The sequence below is a fragment of the Leucopleurus acutus genome (assembly GCF_964270905.1).
Source record: "Leucopleurus acutus genome assembly, chromosome: 21".
Classification (NCBI taxonomy): domain Eukaryota; kingdom Metazoa; phylum Chordata; class Mammalia; order Artiodactyla; family Delphinidae; genus Leucopleurus; species Leucopleurus acutus.
Window position 1 is genome coordinate 23,911,244 of NC_139163.1, and position 16,835 is coordinate 23,928,078.

The 16,835-nt window shown below is 42.7% G+C and overlaps 1 protein-coding gene and 1 long non-coding RNA gene across 10 annotated transcripts in view; one reads left to right on the forward strand and one right to left on the reverse strand.

Annotated features, from left to right (window-relative positions):
• The window catches only part of WRN (WRN RecQ like helicase), a 138,206-nt gene that overhangs the window by 18,120 nt on the left and 103,251 nt on the right, over positions 1-16,835 (forward strand). The window contains exon 1 of one of the 9 annotated variants that reach the window (XM_082863825.1): positions 13,938-13,953. The exons of the other annotated variants lie outside the window; for them this stretch is intronic. The gene's annotated coding sequence lies outside the window, so the exon portion shown is untranslated. Of the gene's footprint in view, positions 1-13,937; positions 13,954-16,835 lie in introns of those variants that run through there. 9 annotated transcript variants of the gene reach the window in all.
• LOC309977629 lies at positions 443-1,800 on the reverse strand. Its single transcript, XR_014327076.1, has 2 exons — positions 1,677-1,800; positions 443-1,455 (listed from the first exon to the last, which is right to left on the reverse strand). It is a non-coding gene; the product is annotated as an uncharacterized lncRNA (long non-coding RNA).

The window sequence follows — 16,835 nt, forward strand, 5'->3', positions numbered from 1 at the left end:
ATGTATAGTCTGATTTCAACTTTTATTATTATAAATATTATATATTGCACTATATTATATATATAATATATGTATTCTAAATATTGTGTATAACAAGGATGACTATCCTTGTATATAAATCTTTCTGGGGAATGCCGGTTATTTTTGTAAGCTTAATTCTTAAAAATGTAACTATAGGTAAAATGGTGTGAAAACTAGAGAAGTATTTTGAAGGGATATCATGGTATTGTGTGAAGAAACTCCCTTGGCCTGCCTTCATGAAGATGGCTTATCTTCCATTTACCCTAGGTTCTGTTTAGACATACTAATTTTCACACTAGACCATCAAACTAGTCCTTTTAATAACTTGACTGTTAAAGCATTTGATTGATGCTGATAGTTGATGGACTGGAAGAACCGGGCCAGTGCCCCACTCTGGGTTCATAGTTTTTTTTTTTTTAAATTAATTAATTAATTTATTATTTTTGGCTGTGTTGGGTCTTCATTTCTGTGAGAGGACTTTCTCTAGTTGCGGCAAGCAGGGGCCACTCTTCATCGCGGTGCGTGGGCCTCTCACTATCGTGGCCTCTCTTGTTGCGGAGCACAGGCTCCAGACGCGCAGGCTCAGTAGTTGTGGCTCACAGGCCTAGTTGCTCCGTGGCATGTGGGATCTTCCCAGACCAGGGCTCGAACCCGTGTTCCTTGCATTGGCAGGCAGATTCTCAACCACTGCGCCACCAGGGAAGCCCTGGGTTCATAGTTTTTGCTCAAAATTCTACAGATGGGAAGGTAAATGATTTGCTGTGTGAGCATTCCTAGCATCATTGCGGAGGCCATAGAGTAGAGTAATGCTCCAGGCCAGTATGAGTTGACACAGTAGACTCAGAAGTGGGGAGAAAAAGGAGATGTGCTCCAGTCTTAGGATAATTCACTTCCTACTCCACTAATTAAGTAGATGCCCCAGACTACCACCCTGTTTCCTGTGGGCCTCTTGAAGGAAAATCCATTTGTTGGCATATTCCTACTCTTTCTCAACCACTCATTCAGTAGTGCACCTACAAAAATGTACCCAAGTATTTCACTCAAAGGATGATTTATGAAGGGGTATTGACTCTTAAAATTTCTAGGGATACTCACATCAGCTGCTAGTATTGATCTGTCTACAGCAGAGATTAGAATTAAGAGCCCTGCAGGAAACTGGGTCTTGGAAATTGATATCAGATGGAAGATTGCATAGTAACATCCAGTTCTTTTGAAAAATTGGAAGGTCTGGCAACACTGGGTCCATACTGACTGTTGGCAAGAGTTAACTGGAGCAAAGTTAGTGCCTTCCAATTTGTGCTGCAGCATAGTGATAATGGGTTATAGGTAATGCAAGATTTTGATGGTTGCATATTTTTTATAATTTTCAAGCATAAAATCACTTTATAAGGCAAACATTCAAAGATTTATACTAGGTGAAATTATATTTGAACACTTTTTTTTTTTTTTTTTTTTTGCCGTATGCGGGCCTCTCACTGTTGTGGCCTCTTCCGTTGCGGAGCACAGGCTCCGGACGCGCAGACTCAGCGGCCATGGCTCACGGGCGCAGCCGCTCCGCGGCATGTGGGATCTTCCCGGACCGGGGCATGAACCCGTGTCCCCTGCATCGGCAGGTGGACTCTCAACCACTGCGCCACCAGGGAAGCCCTGAACACTTTTTTTTAAAAAAAATACATTTATTTATTTTTGGCTGCATTGGGTCTTTGTTGTGGCACTCGAGCTTTCTCTAGTTGTGGCGAGCGGGGGCTACTCTTTGTTGTGGTGTGTGGACTTCTCATTGCCATGGCTTCCCTTGTTGCGGAGCACTAGCTCTAGGTGCGCGGGCTCAGTAGTTGTGGCGCATGGGCTTAGTTGCTCCGCGGCATGTGGGATCTTCCTGGACCAGGGATCAAACCTGTGTCCCCTGCATTGGCAGGTGGATTCTTAAACACTGTGCAACCAGGGAAGTCCTGAACATTCTTTATGTAGATCCTTTTGTTAGCTACTTGAGTTCAATAACATGTACGGTTATGCATAGTAAACATGGTCAAAAAGAGTTGTGTCGTGGATGTATCATGTAGTACTTCCTTCTGACTTTCCTGTTAAATAATTTCCTATCTATTAATCACTTTAATTGGCTACGTGTGTGTTACTTAATCATTGGGAAAGTTATGGGCGTTCTTTAAATTTTATTTGTCTTAATTTTCATTATTTTACTACTAGCATAGAAAAGAGCAGGATTATTAGCTAATATTGTATGATATTTAGTGTTCTCTAATAGATTACAATTAATTTTATTAATTTTCTTATTATTTAATTTTTAATTATTTATTATGGGCTTTTGATGTGACAATATAGCAAACCCTGATTTTGGTAGAATTTCATAATGTTTGTTTTTAGAATTTAAAGAACTAGTGTTTATGTCTAAAAATGATTAATTGAACACATGCAACTCATTTGATTCAATAAGGAAATATAAGGCTTTGTAACTTCAGAAACTCATTTAAAAATATATTTGATTACCCTGAAGTATATTTTGTGTACTTTAAAATTTTTGATTATTAAATTAAATGAAAATAAGTTATTTCAGTACACTTAGTTTTTGTTTAGTCTCCTTAATTAAAAAAATTTGTTTTGGATAGGATTTGTTTAGAAATATTCATGATACAGACAGGCTAAACAATTGACAAAAAACTTTTCCCAAGGAATTAAAGACCTGTAGTATTTTAAGTACTTTATATTCAAATAGATTTAATTTCTGTAGATACCTGCTTTCCCACTACGATGTCTAAGATTGTGATTAAAGCTGGAAAATCATCCGATTCATGAGTTGAACATAACAGTTAAGTATTTAATCAATAATTAGGCAGTAAAGGATTATTTCAGAATTGGATTTGGTGTTCCCATAATTCTTTTTTTTTGTGGTATGCGGGCCTCTCACTGCCGCGGCCTCTCCCGTTGTGGAGCACAGGCTCCGGACGCGCAGGCCCAGTGGCCATGGCTCACGGGCCCAGCCGCTCCACGGCATGCGGGATCCTCCCAGACCAGGGCACGAACCCGCATCCCCTGCATCGGCAGGTGGACTCCCAACCACTGTGCCACCAGGGAAGCTGGTGTTCCCATAATTCTTCACTTTCAGCCTAAATCAAATGAGGTAGGGATGTCAAACAAAATACTCTGGTACCTTTTCATAAAACATCTTTTTTACTAAACAAAAGATCTGAACTTTTGAAAGCGTCTTTGAGCAAAAAATAAGAACGAATTTAAGAGATTGATAAAGAAAATAATCAGATTGAGCTCAAGAAGCTAGTTACAGGATTGCACAATGAATAAAGCTCAGATTACCTGACTAGTTTGCTAAATCTGCTTTTGTTCCCCCTGCCTATGCAGAACACTATGTTTGGACCAGTGGGGAAAGGAAGTGGAAGAGTTGCCATTTTTCAGTTATTCTATTAGAAGGTATGTTGGAGATTTGTCAAGGACACAAAGACAACATTAATCCAGAAGATTAATGAAAAAAGTGTTCATCACAGTTATGAATTCATAAATATTGGCAATGGACCTCAGTTAGAAGACTGTATAGAATCCTTGAAAAATGCCTGGAAGGACATTATTTGCTTGGTAAAGAAGTTCCAAAACCAACCGGGGATGAAAAATGAAGTGAAAAATGAATATTTTGAAACATATGAGATATTATGGAAACAGTGGAAATTTGGGACTGGTAATAACAGGAAGGTATGAAGGCTTTATGTTAAGTTTCAAGGTAAAAAACCTGATATTCTAAGTAATATGTTGCCTTACTCACAGAGAAGCTCTTGTATATTAAAATTTGCCTATATTCTGAATTCTACATTAAATGATGTCATAAAAATGGTGAATCTAATGAAATCCAAGCTGCTACAGTACCTTCTTTTCAGCTTTAGGTGAAGAAATCTGATTAGCTATTTCATTACTGAAGTGTGTTGACAGTCCAAAGGAAGATTTATAAGCTAAAGGGAAAATTTCAAATTATTCTATGTGAATGACTCTTACTTTGCAGATTTGTTGAAGTATAATAATTGGCTTCAAAAAATGGTATCCTTAACTGACATTTTGAGCACTTGAATTAACTTAATCAAAAGTGCAGTCAGTGATCGGGTTTCCCTGGCGGCGCAGTGGTTGAGAGTCCGCCTGCCGATGCAGGGGACACGGGTTCGTGCCCTGGTCCGGGAGGATCACACATGCTGCGGAGCGGCTGGGCTGGTGAGCCATGGCCATGGAGCCTGCGCCTCCGGCGCGGGTGCTCCACAACGGGAGAGGCCACAACAGTGAGAGGCCCGCATACCGCAAAAAAAAAAAGTGCAGTGATCATGTGGAAAATATTAATATATTCACATATACTGACAAAATTTATGGATCCAGAGTAAAAATTCAGCTTTGCCAGAGTGAAGTTAAAATAATTTTAGAAGTGATTGTTTAATTGGTGTTATTTGAATCCTAAAGAAGGATTAATAATATTTTTAGAGCAAAGCCAGTGTGTACCTGAGACAGAGCTTTTTAGCATTATATTGAAATACTTGATATAAAAACATTGATTTTTGAAGCTTATTTACATCATCAGAAGAAATTAACGTATTTCTCAGTAGAAGAAAAGCAGAAGCATTAGATTTAAAGACTTTCAGCATCCTTGAAGTGCAGTTTAAAGGATCGAATTGTTGGAATGCTGGTTAACAGTGAAAAAGGAGTCTTTAGAATATTGGAGCAAAGCCTCCTCTTTTACCATTTGCTACCACTTGTGCTAACAAAGCTTCTTTGTGATGGTTGCTCTACAAGAATATTAAGAATGTGTTGTTAAAAGGTCTTAATCAGGAATTGTGTGCAACCATTTTAAGCATAAAGCATAACATACAAAAGTTATTTCATCTAGGACTTCCCTGGTGGTGCAGTGGTTAACAATCCGCCTGCTAATGCAGGGGATATGGGTTCGAGCCCTGGTCCGGAAAGATCCCACATGCTGCGGAGCAACTAAGTCCGTGTGCTGCAACTACTGAGGCTGCGCTCTAGAGCCACAAGCCACAACTACTGAAGCCTGTGCGCCTAGAGCCCGTGCTCCGCAACAAGAGAAGCCGCTGCAATGAGAAGCCCGAGCACCGCAACGAAGAGTAGCCCCCGCGCGCTGCAACTAGAGAAAGCCCATGAGCAGCAACGAAGACCCAATGCAGCCAAAAAAAAAAAAAAAAGTTATTCTATCTAAATGATTTCAAAGTTTTTTTTTTTTTTTTTTTTTTTTCCAGTACGCGGGCCTCTCACTGTTGTGGCCTCTCCCGTTGCAGAGCACAGGCTCCGGGCGCGCAGGCTCAGCGGCCATGGCTCACGGGCCTAGCCGCTCCGCGGCATGTGGGATCTTCCCGGACTGGGGCACGAACCCGTGTCCCCTGCATCGGCAGGCGGACTCTCAACCACTGCGCCACCAGGGAAGCCCTCAAGTTTGTTTTTGAAAAGTTTGAAAAATTTAATTTTATAAAGAAGATAAAATTTTCCCAAAATTTCATATTCACACTCCCAAAACCCCTTCCCAGCATGCCATAAAAATACTTTCGTTTTCTGAATGTGCCATGAACTTGAAAATGTTGTCAACTTCCATGTAAAACTTCATTTTTAAATGAAGCAGGCAATTGAGAGTCATCATGTATTTGAGTAAAACCAACAGATATCAAGCTTACTAAGCTGAATAGTTGACAACCTTGATAAAAAGGAATTTCTACACAAAAAAGAACTTAAAGTCCCTGTAAGTATTATCAATGGATTCAATAGGAAATATATTAATCAAAGAACTGAAAACGGTGGAAAAGGAAAATTGGAGGGTAAGAAAGGAACTAAAACGTTATTTCCTAAATAAAATACTCAATAGAATTACTGTGGTAGAACAAATATGGTTGAAAATTAAATCGGTATTTGTTGAATGCACTGAACAACTCATTGGTCTTAGGAAGCCTACTTGATCTTTCCTGTCTTAGAGGACTTCCAGAGGAGTTATACTGATGGGCTCAGTGTGTTGGTGGGCTAGACCTTGAGATTACAACTTGGGGGACCTGTGAATAGAGATATTGCCTCCTAGTGCTTCAGTGGAAGACTTACAGTCTCTTTGCCCTCAGTTTGCAGCTTCCTGAGGGACCCTAAGAGCTGAGGCTGCTGATGGTAAATAGAGTTATACGTGTAAAGTAAAATAGCAATCCACCCAAGGAATCCAGCATCAGGGGAAAGAAGACCAACAGAACATCCAAAATAGGAAGCTCCCATTGACACAGATCTTTGAAATAGTTAGACTATAACTTTTATGAAAGAAAGAAATTATAAGCACATTTAGGGAGACTCAACTAGAGTACAAAGAGACTTTCTGAAACTAACAATTGAGATCTCAACATTATAAAAATTCAGGAGGCAAATTGAAAAAGGACTATGAAATGAAGTTGAGAATGTTGAGAATGAAATTAGCATCTTGGAAATCAAGTGGAAGAAGTCTCTTTGAAATACAGAACAAAATTAAGGAGGACGTCATCAGGTAGGAAAAAATAGACACCAGCAGAAGGAATTCGGGCAAGAAATTCACTGGAATGTGAATAAATGCTGTAGAAGGAAAAAAGGAATAGATTATGGCAATTAATAACTAAACTAGTAACAGGGATATATTAGTTTGCTACAGCTGCCATAATTAAGTACCACAAACTAGAAGACTCAACAGAAATTTATTGTTCTACAGTTGTGGAGGCTAGAAGTCCGAAATCAGATTGTTGGCAGTAGTTTTTTTTCCGAGGGCTGTGAGGGAAGGGCCTGTTTCTGGCCTGCCTTCGTGGCTTGTAGATGACTCTTTTCCACGTGTTTCTTCACATCATCCTCCACCTATGCATGTCTTGTCTCTTGTGTTCAAATTTCTCCTTTTTATAAAGACACCGCTCATTTTGGATTAGGGACGACCCTAATGACTTCATTGAGATTTTGTTACCTCTGTAATGATTCTATCTCCAAAGATTAGGACTCCAACCTATCTTGTACTGGGGAGAGACACAATTCATTCTATAACAAGGGGAAAATTTTCTTATCTTAAGTAAAGACTTGGAAAGCAGTCTTTTCCAAGGACTCACTGATTCCAGGGAGAGTAAAGAGTGTACACTTAGGCTCTTAAAAATATGAAAATCCTTAAACAGCTTTAATGCTCCCAGATGGGAAAAATATTACTCACAATTGAAGAAAGCCTCAGAAAAACAATGGACTTCTTACTTGTGACATTAAAAGGCAGAACACTGTAAGAGAACATCTACAAACTGCTGAGAGACTGTTATGTTCAGCCAACACGTCATTCTCTTACCTGTTTGAAAAATAGATTTTCACATATGCAGGGGATCAGTGCTTAATCACCTACATATTCTACTTGAGGAAAATAATTGACAAAAACCTCTGAACAAACAATTGAATCAGAACGGAGATTCAAGATTGACAAGATTGGGGCTTCCCTGGTGGCGCAGTGGTTGAGAGTCCACCTGCTGATGCAGGGGACACGGGTTCGTGCCCTGGTGGGAAGATCCCACATGCCGCGGAGCGGCTGGGTCCATGAGCCATGGCCGCTGAGCCTGCGCGTCTGGAGTCTGTGCTCCACAACGGGAGAGGCCACAACAGGGAGAGGCCCGCGTACTGCAAAAAAAAAAAAAAAACAGAAAAAACAAAAAAAAGATTGATAAGATTAAGGGAGGAGGAAACTATAGTAAGCAATATATACATTTACATGTATATTTAAATTTATATAAACATATTAAAATGGATGATGAAATTGGTAACATAAATGTTTAGAAAATAGTAAGGATTCTTGAAAAAGAAGAGCAATACTAGAAAACTAACAGTCTGTAGCCAAAACCGTATCAGCAAAAAAACAGTAGTTAGAAGGGTGGGGAAGTCAAAACATTCTAAGAGTTTGCCTTGGTGGGTAGAGGGACAGTGCAAACGTCAGGTCTTGGTGGGGAAGGGATATAGTTTTACTATTTTCCTGAGATAGTAGAGTAATAGGATGGAAAAAAAGTGAAATTTTAACACTGGCAATGATAAAAAGAGTATCAATGGTAATTTCACACAGTTGGAAAAAGTGGACAAAGAATAAGAGGAAACTGAAGAAAGGAAGGTAAATATTAATCAAAGTAAATGAAAGGGAAAACTCAAGTTCTTTTTTTTTATTATTATTATTTTTTATTTTATTTATTTTTGGCTGCATTGGGTCTTCGTTGCTGCACGCGGGCTTTTCTCTAGTTGCGGCGAGTGGGGGCTACTCTTCGTTGCGGTGCGCGGGCCTCCCACTGCAGCGGCTTCTCTTGTTGCGGAGAACGGGCTCCAGGCACGCGTGCTTCAGTAGTTGTGGCTCGCGGGCTCCAGAGCACAGGCTCAGCAGTTGTGGCGCACGGGCCCAGTTCCTCCATGGTACGTGGGATCCTCCCGGACCAGGGCTCGAACCCGTGTCCCCTGCATTGGCAGGCGGATTCCCAACCACTGCGCCACCTGAAAACTCAAGTTCTTACACTAACTGTGAATGAGATGAATCTCCTTATTGAAAGACAGATGTGTTCAAATTGGGCTGTTCAAAACCAAAACCAGAAAAAAAAACCACAACAAAAATCCCAGGTGTATGTTATTTAAAGCCAACCTTTAAAAAAGTGATAGAAGTTGAAAAGTAGCAGGTAGTGGTGGATAGATACATGAGATTATTCCAGGGAAGTCCAAACCAATACAAATAAAAATATATTATTTATTTCAAAGAGGAGCTTATTATCCTTTAATGACTCAAAGTGAAGCATTATGAAATGATAAGACTTGATTTTAGAAAAAGATGTGTCAACGTTGTTCATACTCAACAACGTAACAACTAAATACATAATTTAAAAATTCTATTATTCAGTGACTTGGATCCCTCCCAAGAATAACCTTTATCTGATCAATGATTAAAATCCTCATGTAGGGACTTCCCTGGTGGTCCAGTGGTTAAGACTTCGCCTTCCAATGCAGGGGGTGCAGGTTTGATCCCTGGTTGGGGAGCTAAGATCCCACATGCCTCGGGGCCAAAAAAACCAAAACATAAAACAGAAGCAATATTGTAAGAAATTCAATAAGACTTTAAAATGGTCCACATCAAAAAAAAAATCGTAAAAAAAAGAAAAAACTTAAAAAAAATCCTCATGTATGCTGAAGAATTTCCCTACTGCAAATTATTCTACAACTATACTTTTCTGTATGCTTTTTATCTGTCCCAAGATCGAAGTAAATTTGACACAAATGTTAAGTTTGTAAGCAATTTTACTTTCAAATTCTTTGCCTGGAGGCATCTAGACAGAATTTTGTATGCAAAAAGGTATTTACATCTAAAAATTAAGACATTTTAAATTAAAATAATTTTAGCGTTATAGGTGGCTGCAGGGAAGAGTTATTGAAGTTTATTTCTGTTTTGGCAGTATGAATGAATTACTTACAGAATTCCAAGATTTTAGAGTTGTTATTATAGAATTGTTTATTATTTTCAGAAAACTCAATTTTCTGGCAGTTTTGCAAATGATCTACTCTGCATTTAGCAAAAGCTTGTTTTCCAGTTTAATAAAAATGTATTTTAAGGTTAAGAATAGACTCTCCTTTCCTGTGTGTGTGTGTCTGTGTCTGTGTGTGTATATGTATATGTATATACACATACCTTGGGATCAACTTTTGACTGTCCTGTCAAGGGTTTTGGATTTGTGGCAAATATAAGCTTATTAATAACCACTAACATTTGTAAAATGCCTTACAATGAATAAAGCATATATAGTTTATATATTTTATCTTATTACATATAATGCAGGTGGTAGCACTAACATTTGTGTTGTCAGTTCTGGTTCACTGAATCATAGATCTTCCCCAATGCCAAACTTTGCTAATGACGCAAAGAGCACCAAGTGCAGATGGAATATTCTTTCTTTTTTTTTTTTGGAGGAACCCCAAACTCACACACAGATTCCAAAAATTTCCTTTTCTCTTGCATTAGTACATGTTATGGTTTTGGATTAACAGAATAGTTTTGAGCAATGTGTGCAAAAAAAAAAACTGCGCAAAGGAAGTTTTCATTTTGAAACTCCTCCGTTTTGTGTTTTCTAAATTACACAGCTTACTGATGTTGACTTAAAAAATATGTACAATGTGAGAGTTGTGAGTTAAGTTTTATTTGGGGCAAAATGAGGACTATAGCCTGGGAGACAGCATTTCAGATAACTGAGAAACTGCTCCAAAGAGCTAAGGGGGAAGGTCAGTATATATGTGATTTTGGTGAAGGGGAAGTACAGGCAATCAAGCACATATTTTTTGCACAAGGTTTTTGGTAGCCACGAGGAGCAGTTGTAACCATGAAGGATTTTAGTGCTTTTCCAGATATGAGGAGATACAGGAGTTGGGCTCATAAAATTGTCTCCTGAAAATATTGAACTCTCTGAAGACCTGTTCTGCCAGTTTTTCCCAGAGCGCAGAGGGCCTCATTCCTGCTCTCCATGCTGAAGTCCTTTCAGGGGGTGTTGAAAGTCAGCAGTTGCAGCAGCACATGGCTTAATCCTTGTAGAGGTAGTTGGCAAGTGCCAATGGCAAGGGCCAATTGTAATTGACAGGGCCCCCTCATGGTCATAAATTGGACCATGATTTGGTAGGCATTTCATGACCATTTCGTCCTGTGGTGCTAGGAAGGCTGATTCCTAGTTCTGGCGAAAATTTCGCTGATAGTCCACTCAGTGTGCTATTACTGGACTAGGTCTTATTAACAATAGTCAAAGGACCACCTGTCCTACTAGTCTGTTACGGTCCAGAAAAAAATTCCGCCTTGTTGCATCCATCTTCACATATCTAGAGTTGCACTATTACAATTATTGATTCATTTAAAGCTATGTATTTTTGTTGGAGGCTCAGTCACACATTTGGTAATGCAAGAAATAACAATCTTGTAAAACAGGCAAAATACAAATAACATAGCTAGCAGTATTATTAAAGTCATAAGTAAGAATTTTTTTTAATTAATTAATTAATTAATTTTTGCTGTGTTCGGTCTTTGTTTCTGTGCGAGGGCTTTCTCTAGTTGCGGCAAGCGGGGGCCACTTTTCATCGCGGTGCGCGGGCCTCTCACTATTGCGGCCTCTCTTGTCGCGGAGCACAGGCTCCAGATGCGCAGGCTCAGTAGTTGTGGCTCACAGGCCTAGTTGCTCCGCGGCCCGTGGGATCCTCCCAGACCAGGGCTCGAACCCGTGTCCCCTGTATTAGCAGTCAGATTCTCAACCACTGTGCCACCAGGGAAGCCCCGTAAGAATTTTTTTAAAATTAATTAATTAGTTTATTTTTGGTTGCGTTGGGTCTTCATTGCAGCGCGCGGGCTTTCTCTAGTTGCGGTGCGCGGGGGTGGGGGGTGGCTTCTCATTGCGGTGGCTTCTCTCGATGCGGAGCACTAGCTCTAGGCGCACGGGCTTCAGTAGTTGTGCCACACGGGCTCTAGAGCGCAGGCTCAGTAGCTGCGGCTCGCAGGCTCTAGTGCACAGGCTCAGTAGTTGTGGCCCACGGGCTTAGTTGCTCTGCGGCACGTGGGATCTTCCCGGACCGGGGCTTGAACCCGTGTCCCTGCGTTGGCAGGTGGTTTCTTAACCACTGCGCCACCCGGGAAGCCCCTGGATTGATTTTTAAAATTAGGATAGGATCATGCCCATGATAGGAAAACATTTGATTCATATGCAAAGGTCCAAGAAGTCAAGAAAATGTTATAAAGGATCATACAAGCCGGGTCCAGGATCTTGGGCTAGCTGTCTACTTCTGATGTCTTCTTCCTCTCATCCTAGTGAGTGTAGTTTCTCCTCTGAGCATTGTTTTAAGGTGATTTTGAGTTCAGCCATAATCTCTATAGGCCAGTCCAGTGTAGGGACCCTTTGTAAGTGCAAATTAATCCGAATCAGTTCTCTTCAGTTTCAGTATGCATGAGCTAGTTAAGAGTCCCTGATAAGAGTCCTTCTGTCTAGGTTGGAGATAGTCCTTTACATTATGTCTTTTCCAGTATGCATAATCCCCTGGTTGCAGGTCGTGGGGCATCTGATCTTCATCTAAAAGATTACTGAGATAAGCTTCAAAAACAAACTCAGAGTGTCCTTTTAATAATTTAATTAAACTTTGCATTAATATAACCTAACAGCAAGGAACTATCTAGGAAGTGAGTCTTAGTAAATACAGACCTCCATTAACAAAACTGGGATTTCTGGGATTTAATATTCATTGAAACATAATCTTTTTTCTCTCTAAATTTATCCTCATTTCTTCCAAATATAACCAAATTAAGACCAATTTGTTTGCAAAATAAGTCTGGCCTCAATAAACTTGGCTTGATGATTAATATAACTATAATTGATCATATAGGCTGTTTTGCTTTGATGAAACTTTTATAAGGAGTCTCAAACTGAACTTTTAAAAGACCTCTCAGGGCTAGGGAAGTCATGACAATGGCTTATCACAGATTTCGCTTAACAGATCTAGGTGAATTCCTCCCTTTTCAGGGTCCCCCAAATACCTTGAGATTTCTGTCACATGTTTTGCATTTTTTTAAGTCTATACTGACTACCCCCCATTTTCCAGACAATTAATAAAGCCAGAATTCCAGGCTTATTTATGATGAGCAGCCTAGATAGGTTAGTTATATCTGGCTAACATTTTCTGGATAGATACTCTGGTATTTTTCTGCTAGTGTATACCACTGATAGATTTACAAGGCTCCCATCCAGTTTGAGGTCATTAGCACATTTGGTGGTTGAGGTCTTTCATTCCTTCTTCCCCAGTGGGGCCAGTGAGTTCCCCTTTCCTGCTGTTAATCCTTTCCTTCCCAGTGCATAAGAATGATGGAGTTTGTTCTGTATGGAAAATTTGTTTGCCAAAGTAATCTTTAAAAATTTTCTTTCATACATTATTAGTGTTCTCAGTTTTGGGGGTTTATGCTTGGGAAAATGAGCACTTAAATGGATACTTGCTGGATATTGTTTAATTTTTTCAGAATTTGTATTGCTAACTATCAGTAGGGATAACAGGCTATCCCATAATCATAAATAGTTGCTTTGATTATTTCATATTGACATTGTTTCATCATAAGAATCTTCAGGTGTATACTAAAAACTGCTGTGCCTGAGGGGGCTATGTTCTACTTTGGTGGGAATAGGACTGAGTTGACGCCCTGCATTCAATTTGTGCCTTTCCTGGAGTTTCTTTTCTGTTCCTCCCGGAGGAGAAGGGCCGAAAAAGGGCCATTCCAGGGCGCGGCGCTGGGCTTGCCACATTTGGGAGCGCCGCCTGAAGTTGGGCGCACAGCCTCCCGCCGCCCTGCCGTTGGGCTGGTGGAGGCCGCAGCACTGGTAGGGTTGCATTAGTCTTCCTGTTTGCACTATTTCTTTTTGTGACCATGGCCCCGTCTTAAGTATTTCCAATTGAGAAACGAAACCTCAGGAAACCGAAACTTCTAGCCGCTCTCGCTTCTGTAATTATGCTTGCTGACCCCCCCCCCCGCAACCGTCGAACCAATCAGACGGCGACTAGTGTCTTTGTTCAAAAGTCAACCTGCAACCGTCCAACCAATCAGACGGCGACTAGTGTCTTTGTTCAAAAATCAACCAATCAGTACTCCCCACCCCTGGAAAGCCCCGCAGAACGTCCCGAACTTGTTTGTACCTGTCTATAAAAGAGCTGTACTAAACTCCGCCAGGACCTCTTAGCGTCACCGGCAACGAGTGCGCGGAGGTCCAGGTTCAAACCTGCAATAAATGACCCTTGCCGTTTGGCTTTGACTCTCAACTCTGGTGGTCTTGTGGATGGGCCTCGCGACCTTGGGCATTTCATTTGGGGGCTCGTCCGGGATGCCCCCAAGCCCACCAGACATCAGGTCAACGGGTCATCGCTGACAACCGATCGGTAAGTAAGCCGGCTCAGGGTACCTTCTGTTTTGGGGACTAGGACGGTCCTCGCGGACGCGCTATAGGACACCTAGTCGGGTGTGGTTGGAGACGTCCACCACGACCCATCTGGGGCTGACAGCCCATCTGAAGCGCGCACGCGATAACCACCCCTTCCTCCTTTTACAGGCTCCGCTATTGGGACTGCTCTTAATCACTTTTGTTTTCAGAGTAACCTTTTCTAACCAATCTCTTCCAGGACCTAGACATGGGCCAAGCACAGAGTACCCCCCTCTCCCTCCTTCTCGCTAATTTCGGGGATGTAAAGTCCCGAGGACACAACTTCAGTCTGGACATCCGGAGAAGAAAACTAATTACCTTCTGCTGCTCTGAATGGCCAACTTTCGGGGTTGGCTGGTCCACCGAGGGTACCTTTTGCCTTCCTATAATCCTAAAAGTTAAATCTAGAGTTTTCTTGCCAGGAAAAGAAGGCCATCCGGACCAGATCCCCTACATCCTGGTATGGCAGGACCTGGTAGAAAACCCTCCTCCCTGGATGACCCCCTTTTTGTCATCAGGGTCATGTAAGATCCTTGCGGCCCGACCAACTAAACCCCCCAAGCCTCAGACCCCAACTGCACCCATACTCTCTGATAGCCAAGACCTCCTTCTCCTAGACCCCCCCCCCATATCAACCTCCTCCTTTGGCCCCACAACCGGTCCCCCTTCCTGCTCCTGGCCCTGCTCCTCTCCCCTTGGTAGAACCTCCTGCGGCCCCTCCTGAAGGGCCACCCAGGCTAGAACCGGAGGACCGAGAGGCAGAGGCACTACCGGTCCTCCTGCCCAATGAAAATAATTCCCATGGGCCGGCTGGGCGCACTCGTGGACGCACTCAGCGCGACCCAGGGCTCCGCCATCCTGATTCCACCATAGCCCTACCCCTGCGAGAAATAGGCCCTCCCGATGAGACAGGGAACCCCCAACTCCAGTATTGGCCATTCTCTACCAGTGACTTATATAATTGGAAAACCCAGAATGCCCGCTTTTCTGGTAATCCTAAAGACTTGATAGCTCTTCTAGATAGCGTTATGTTCACTCATCAGCCCACCTGGGATGACTGCCAACAGCTCCTCCGGATCCTATTCACTACCGAAGAACGAGTGCGAATCCAGCTGGAGGCGAGAAAACTGGTTCCTGGAGATGATGGTCAACCCACCGCTAACCCTGACCTCATCAATGCAGCCTTTCCCTTAACTCGCTCCCCGCAGGATGAATGGGACTATAACACCGGAGAAGGTAGGGGACGACTGCTCATTTATCGCCAGACTCTAATGACGGGTCTCCGGGCTGCCGCTCGCAAGCCTACTAATTTGGCCAAGGTATATTCAATTATACAAGGTAAAACAGAAAGCCCCTCCTCTTACTTAGAAAGATTAATGGAAGCCTTTAGGCAGTATACCCCTATGGATCCAGAGGCCCCCGAAAATCAGGCTGCCGTTGTAATGTCCTTCGTTAACCAGGCAGCCCCTGATATTAAAAAGAAACTCCAGAAGTTAGAAGATCTGGAGGGCAAACAGATACAGGACCTACTCCGTATCGCCCAGCGCGTCTTTAATAACCGAGACGCCCCAGAGGATAAACAACTTAAAGCCACTGAGAAAATGACTAAGGTCCTGGCCGCCATTGTTCAGAAAGACCAAGAGGGCCCCCCAGCCACTCGACCTCCCAGGCGACCATTGGACAGAGATCAATGTGCCTATTGCAAGGAAAAGGGCCACTGGGCTCGGGAATGCCCCAAGAAAAGGCAGCCGCGCCCCAACCAGAGGCAATGGCAACCGAAGGCCACCCCAGTCCTATTTACACATGATGCAGAGTAGGGGGGACGGGGTTCGGACCCCCTCCCCGAACCCAGGGTAACCCTACAAGTGGAGGGGAAACCAGTCCAATTCCTGGTGGATACAGGGGCACAGCATTCGGTCTTGGTTAAACCCCACGGGAAAGTTTCTAACAAATCCTCCTGGGTCCAGGGAGCTACGGGAGTCGAACGTTACCTTTGGACCACTCAGAGAACTGTGGACTTGGGCACGGGAAGGGTAACCCATACCTTTCTGGTCATTCCCGATAGCCCTTGCCCCTTACTGGGGAGAGACTTACTCACTAAAATGGGAGCACAAATTCATTTTCGGCCAGAGGAGCCAATCGTAACAGACCCTCACGACCAACCCATATCTGTGCTCACCCTGAACTTGGAAGATGAGTACCGACTTCACCAGGAACCACCCTCCCAAAATCAAGATATAGAGTCATGGCTTCAGCAGTTCCCCGAAGCATGGGCAGAAACAGGGGGGGTGGGACTAGCCAAACATCGCCCAGCCCTATTCATAGAAATCAAACCAGGGGCAGATACTGCACGTGTCCGACAGTATCCCATGCCCATAGAGGCCAAGGCTGGTATCACTCCTCATATTCGCCAGCTTCTTGACCTGGGGATACTGCGTCCCTGCCAGTCGGCCTGGAATACACCCCTGCTGCCAGTCCGCAAACCTAACAGTAAAGACTACCGCCCAGTGCAGGACCTGAGGGAAGTTAACAGACGGGTCATAGACATCCATCCTACTGTGCCCAATCCATATACTCTTTTGAGCGCCCTTTGTCCAGAAAAACAATGGTATACTGTGCTGGACCTCAAAGATGCCTTTTTTAGTTTACTCTTGGCGCCCAAAAGTCAAGAACTCTTTGCCTTCAAATGGTCAGATCCTGAGAGAGGTATAAACGGACAACTCACCTGGACCAGACTTCCCCAAGGATTCAAAAATTCGCCTACCTTGTTTGATGAGGCCCTACACGAGGATCTCAGTGAGTACCGGAGACAAAACCCCGATGTAACCCTCCTGCAGTATG